Here is a 7361-nt window from a genome sequence, read left to right as displayed (position 1 = left end):
ATTCACTCTTGGGATTAGTCATGTTCCAATTGAACTTTTGTATTTATGAATGGTCAAGATAAACCTCTCTACAATCTAGTCTAGTAATACAAGAATCTTTTCTCAAAAAAAAAATAATAATAATAATAATAATAAAAAAATAAAAAAAATAAAAAAAAATTGAAGTGACTTGACTAACTTACCTTCTCAGATAATGTGAGTAAATTCCATGCATTTATTTCATGGCGGAATTGACAGAAATGATCAATTTTGCAAGAAATATTTGAAATGAAGGTGCGAATGTAAAATTTAAAACAATAAGAACTATTTAGCAATGAATGTAAACGATAGGGACATTTTTTTGTTAATTACCCTACTTTTATATTCCATTTCAAGGTTTTGGTTAAATAAAAAGTAGATGATGATTTAATACAACGAGCAATTCTCTATAAATAAACAAGAGAATAAATTTTCATAATTGAATTATGTTATTCGACAAAGGGCTAAAATTGCAATCAATGAGTTGTGATTCGATAAATTCACATTCGTCATGGAATTAGATATCTTTTCGTAAGCATCGTAATATGATTTCAGATGATAAATCACAGCTACATTTAAATAAGTTGATAAATTAAATTAGATAAAATAACTCGTCAATTCTTTCTAATTTAACTTACTATTAGGCTCATGGCTACGATGGAAAAATTTGGGCAGAATGTCAACTGACTCAAAGCTTGGAGGTCAAAATTGAAAATTGCTTTAACGGTAATTATTACTTCTATGCAACTTCTATACCCCTTCCGCCGTTGTCTGCCCGGCCGAGCGATATTCTTTCTCTTGCAGTGAAAACGAAAAATCGGAGCCCGACAACCCAAATTGTGCTTAAACGGGTCTATTCCATTTCTATACTTCTGATTTAATAAAATTTTCTGTCAATTTGGGCTTTGTCGTTTTAGTACATGGTACTAAGGCCTATACGAATGCGCAAATTGAGTCTGATATATATTTTCAATTATAAATGCAGTGCTGCGAATATATAGCTCCTTGATTTGGTAATTCTAGTGTTTCATCTAAAGGAGCATGGTTTTAGTTTGGTATGATGTCCAATGGATGCCTGCAATGTAGATGTGTCGTTCTGCTTCAAATTGATTTGGAATATTGGGATCAGAGTGACTTTCAAATATTATTGTAGCTTATTAAGAGCAGCAACTGTTCAACTCAGAGAAAAAGGGTTTCGAAATTAAAGCGGTGTGAATTATTGAACAATAGTCTGTTTGTCTTTTTATTTATTTATTTTTATGAGGAATGAATTGTTCAAGTCCTCATGTTTTATGCCTCTTCTTCACCCGAAATTTTAAGGGAGGGGGTGGGTTTTAACGATAAATTGTCACTTATTTAGTGGATCTAGATATTTTTCATTTAAATTATGGCTTTTTATCTAATATGAGTTGTATATACTGTTATCAGGGTTCTGCGGCATATTTTAGTTGACTACAAATTCATAGTCTGGATTGATTGGACCCAACAATGGAAGTTGATGTAGGGATATTTGACCCTGTTCTCGTTCTTCAATCACAATATAAGAGAAGAAGAATTTCTCTGGACAGTGAAGATAATGCTCTGTCATGTAGGGTTTTACGTGACATTGAAGATTCTTTACCAACATTGCGATCTTCTGATTATTACACGGAGCCTTGTTTGAGTGAACTGGCTACTTGGGAATTCATGAGTCCAGGCTTTTGCAGCAGAGTTCAAGACTTTAGTGTTGGCAGGGTTGGTTTTGGATGTGTAAAATTTATTGGGGAAACAGATGTTAGATGGTTGAATTTAGACCAAATCATAAAGTTCAATAAATGTGAGTTATTGTATATGAAGATGAAAGTTCAAAGCCAGTGGTTGGTCAGGCACTTAACAAGCTAGCTGAAGTAAAAATACTATTGCAAGCAAAATCTTTCAATCTTTGTAATGAGGATTGCTTAAGAAAGTTGAAGTGCAAGATAGAAAGTCAGGGAGCACAATTGATCTCGTTTGACCCAATAAAAGGCAAGTGGAAATTCTTCGTACAACATTTTAGCAGATTTGGCCTGAGCAAAGATGATGAAGAAGATATTATAATGAACAGTGCGTCTCCTGATGCTCAAGATCTTGCCGAGATGATTGATGGTGAGGTTTCAGATATTGATAATGGAACTGCTCCAGTGGACCCGACTTTGCTTTCACATTCTCTACCTGCTCATCTTGGGTTTGATCCTGTCAAGATGAGAGAAATGAGGATGCTGATGTTTCCTACAGAGGAAGAGGACATACAGAATGTCAATGATATGCATTCATGTGAGTGACCTCTTTTTGCTAAAGAATCTTCAAGATCTCCATCACATCAATCTTCTCAGAGATTATTTCGCAAGACAAGTCCTCCCATGATTCGCAAGACTCCATTAGCTTTGATTGAGTATAACCCTGGAAGTTATAACTCTAGCTCTCCTGGATCCATTTTGATGGTCCAACAAATTTAGGGGTTGCACCTAAAGGCATCAAAATCAGAAGGTTTTAAGCTCGACCTTGAGCATGAAACGCCAGTAAGTGGAAGCCATTCACATAATATAGTTGATGCAGCTTTGTTCATGGGTAGATCATTTTGAGCAGGGTGGGGCCCTAATGGCGTCCTTGTTCATTGTGGCATGCCTGTTGGGAGTACTGGCTACCAAAATGTGTTATCTTCAATGATCAATCTTGAAAAGGTTGTGATTGATAAAGTTATAAGGGACGAGAATAACAAAGTCAGAGAGGAACTCAGTGATTTTTGTTTTGATTCTCCTCTCAATCTTCACAAAGAATTAAGTCATGAAACAAAAGAAGTTGAACAGGGATCTTTCAAATTAAAGCTTCAAAAACTTTTCAGCAATCGCATGATGCTGTCAGAGATTTGTCGGAGTAACATCGGCATTGTTGAGAGGCAACTGGAGCTGCCTGGTTTATCCTATGCTTCACGTGTTTTGTTGATGCACCAAGTGGAGGTATGGGAATTAATTAAATTTCTCTTTTCCTCTCGGAATATTAGTGGGAAATCGAAGTTTGTGAAATCTGACAATGAGGAGGATATGATGCCTGATGGTATGGAAACTGCTCCTGAGATTGAATTGGAAGCACTTCCACTGATGAGGCGAGCAGACTTTAGTTGTTGGCTGCAAGAGGGTATATACCACCGCGTGCAAGAGGAAGTAAGTTCATTGAACGAATTTAGCGATTTGGAGCACATATTCTTGCTTTTTACTGGACGACAGATGGATGATGCTGTAGAACTTGCTGCTTCTACAGGCGATGTAAGACTGGCTTGTCTTTTGAGCCAGGCTGGTGGTTCGACAGCCAATTGCGCTGACGTTGCTCATCAGCTGGATCTTTGGAGCAAAAATGGAATGGACTTCAGTTTTATTGAGGAGGAAAGGGTGAGGCTTCTTGAGTTACTTTCTGGTAACATTCATGGAGCCTTGCATGGTGTGAAAATTGACTGGAAAAGGTTCTTAGGATTGTTGATGTGGTATCAGCTTCCACTGGACACTTCATTGACCGATGTTTTCATCACATATCAGAAGCTTGTTAATGATGGACGGGTGCCGAATCCAGTTCCTGTTTACATTGATGAAGACCCAATAGAAGAGGACGCGCACAATTGGGAGACAGTGGAACGTTTCGATCTTGCTTATTATCTAATGCTTCTTCATGCCAGACAAGAAAATGATTTTGGTGCTCTAAAGACCATGTTTAGTGCACTCGCGTCAAAAAATGATCCACTTGACTACCACATGATTTGGCATCAGCGTGTAGTTTTAGAGGCCATTGGTACTTTCAGATCTAATGATCTTCATGTTCTTGACATGGGATTTGTTTCCCAGTTGCTCTGTCTGGGGAAATGGGCCATCTATGTGGTGCTTCATATGCCCCATCGTGAAAATTATCCTTATCTACAAGCTACTGTTAGTAGGGAAATTCTCTTCCAATATTGTGAAGTGTGGAGTACGGATGTCTTACAACAACAGTTCATCGAAAAACTGGGCATTCCTTCAGCATGGTTGCATGAAGCTTTGGTGAGTTGATAATGCTTGAAATTAGTTTAATTTACTGCACGAATTCGTCCTGCTTTAGTTTTAATTTTCATTTTTTTGGGTAGATCTTTCTGTGATTGTTACTAAAAAAGATGTTCGCATATGTTGCCTTACCTTTGAGATTGTTGTTGTACAAGACTTCTTAACGGGTATATTTAAGGATGTCTTGATATTTGGGCCTCCTTGACATTTTGTAACTTGAAATCAATATTGATACTGGTAGTTTGCTTTCTTTGATTTCATTAAACAAATAACGGTCTTTCTGCGAAGATCTCATATTGCCTCTTCTCTTTATTCAAATGCAGGCTATATATTTCAATTACAATGGCGATAGATTAAAGGCCTTAGAACATTTCCTCGAATGTGCAAACTGGCAGAAGGCACATTCAATTTTCATAAGTTCAGTCGTTCATTCTCAGTTTTTGTCAAGTATAGATCTCATTTTATTTATTCTTCAGTATACTGATATCCATTACTCCGTTCGGTCACTTGCCCTTCACTTTATTTTTGAGTGGAATTAAATTTGACATTGGAGTCCATCACTTTTGGTGGTAATTGGATTCTTGAGAATCATAATTTTTCAGCTCCTATGTTGGTTTAATAATTGGGAATCATGATATGAAGTTAAGGGAATGCGAAATTAAAGCTTTTAAATTATGATTTCCATGATTTGATATCTCACCAATCAATTTGGAATTCCGGAAACTTGGCAAATGACTATTTTAGGAGGAAATTGTTGGAAATGACCGGATAACCCATCCCTATTTCCAAAGTGACCTTTGACCACATTTTTAATTAAAAAAAAAAATTGAATTTAAAGCTTAAAATCCCAAAATACCCCTCGGCTTCCCACAAAACTGAAAAAAGAAAAGTCGATTTCCAGTCGGTCGGAGAACTTGCTAGTCCATCGTCGACGAACTACTTATTAGGGTAACTGTAATTATATTGAATATTTGGTTGGATTAATGTTTAGATTTTGGTAAAAGGTGTGAATGATTCTTTTGTGGGAGATTTTTTCAATATATTGTTGTTTATATATGTAAAAAAGGTTTATATAGTGTTTTAATGGTTGGTTTTTTAAATTTGGAAGTTTTTCTCGTCGGAAATGGTAATTTTCCGGCGATAAAGGCGTTAGGACGCCAGCTGCTGGAGCAGCTGGCTATTTTGGGTTAATAGTCGGGTTTTACAGTAGTTGACCCAAATTAGTGGGCCGACTGTTGGCACACTCTTTTTTTTTTCAGCCCAATTTTTTTTTACATATAATTTAATAATTTAATTTTAAATAATTTTTATTATTAGTTTTTAATAAATAATAAATTGTTTAGTCGTCGAATTTAAATAAAATTGTTACGACTAAATTTAAATAATATTTTTACATTTAATTTTTGTTTTAATATTTATTTTTATTTCCTCATTTTTGATAAATAATAACTTTTTCGTTCATCGAATTGAAATAATTATTTTAATTGTGAACTTAAATTTTATATTTATTTTTATTATTAGTTTTTGATAAATAATAATTTATTTAGTCGTCGAATTTAAATAAATTATTTACTTTTAATTTTTAATTTTATTAATAGTTTTGGATAATATTCTTTTCGTTCATCAAATTTAATTAATGTTTGTAATTGTAATTTGAAATAATTGTTGGTAATTAGTTTGAAATTTAAAATTTATTTTTATTATCAATTTTTGATAAATAATAATTTATTTAGTCGTCAAATTTAAATAAATTATTTACTTTTAATTTTATTAATAGTTTTGGATGATATTCTTTTCGTTGATCAAATTTAATTAATTTTTTAATTGTAATTTGAAATAATTGTTGAAAATTTAATTTGTAATTTAATTTTTATTATTAGCTTCTGATAAATAATATTATTTTCGTTCATTGTATTTAAATATTTTTTGAACTTGAATTGATTAAAAAAATATTAATAATTGGGAAAAATTGACATTATTGATAATAGGATAAAAAAATTTACATTATTGATGATTTTAATTATTATGAATCCACGTCTTGCGTATTGTAGTTACAATTTCGTTCACTAAATTTTTAGTTATTATGCTTTATTCTATTATTACTTGTACAATGTTATAACATTTTGAATTTTTACAGGATGGATTATTATCTTGACGCAGAGTTGAGACACATGCCAGGCAAAGCTACGTGGAATAGTAGCTTTGACAGTTTCACTGCTGTGTTAGAGCTGCTCGATGATCAACATGCTGATATGTTGCGCCAGTCCTTCTTGTGGCCCTTGTACCCATTGAGAGATCTGCAGTACTCAGGTCAGATTATTGATGCACTTCTATGTCGATTGCTGAGTCCAGTCGACGGCGATGCCCTCCACTTGGCAATCGGGGGTAAAGTCGCCAGTTTTTCGATGTTCGAGTTTGCTTTGATCATGGGATTAAAGATTACGGGCGATGAAGCAGCTGATGATGGGACTCAGAGAAGAAATAGGCTTCATGATGCTTACTTCGAGGGACAGGGAATTGTGCTTCTTACATAGTTGTTGGACGCAATTAGGAGGTGTGATAAGATGTTAGACAGATTGAAGTTAGGTTCGGTCTATATCCTTGAGAGCGTGATGCAGTGTCACCATAAGAAGATTGTGATCGACCTTTTCCATATGGAGATAGATGATGACATCGATCGTTTCAATGACTATCCACGGGGTCGGAGATGTTTTGATGACACCGTACACGTCTTCACTAGATTGCACTCGAAGTCGAAGGGAGCCAGGCGTAAGTATGGCACCTATGGATTACCCCTGGTGGTGAAGGTAAATGGTTAACATAATGAATGTTCAAATTATTTTCATATTGAATTTATATAAAATAATTGTATGTGTTGCAGATCTGGGCGTATGAGACTGTCCCCATATTGGGTGCCCGCTTTACGAGGTGAGGGGAGACACGTTGCTCTCGGATGCACCATTGGAGAGCATCTTGATCGGAGGGATGTCCTACTGGGAAACAGTTATCGGCTATCCTTGACGACCCTCAGGTGAGTATTATGCATTTGTAATTTATATTGTGCGTGATTTAATATCTGATTGCATGATCGTTAACTAGCTCAAATGTTAATATGTTAGTTTGAATTCATAATTGATTTGAAGCTGTCAAAAGAGGAGGAGGCTCAGAGTCTTGTGTGTGAATTAGGCGTTTCGCACACCCAAGACGACCAGATGTCTGATCCGATCGAGATTGGGTGAGCGAATTGAATAAAATCTATTGATTACCGTTTTGTATGAGTTAGCAATTACGGATTAAGTT

General features: G+C 35.0%; 1 pseudogene; it reads left to right on the top strand.

Annotated features, from left to right (window-relative positions):
- The first annotated feature begins 780 nt into the window (after positions 1 to 780).
- Positions 781 to 7348, top strand: LOC111374900 (annotated as a pseudogene).
- Positions 7349 to 7361: the final 13 nt, after the last annotated feature.

The sequence above is a fragment of the Olea europaea genome, unplaced genomic scaffold (genome assembly GCF_002742605.1).
Source record: "Olea europaea var. sylvestris unplaced genomic scaffold, O_europaea_v1 scaffold1307, whole genome shotgun sequence".
Lineage (NCBI taxonomy): Eukaryota > Viridiplantae > Streptophyta > Magnoliopsida > Lamiales > Oleaceae > Olea > Olea europaea.
This window is presented reverse-complemented; position numbering and strand designations above follow the sequence as displayed.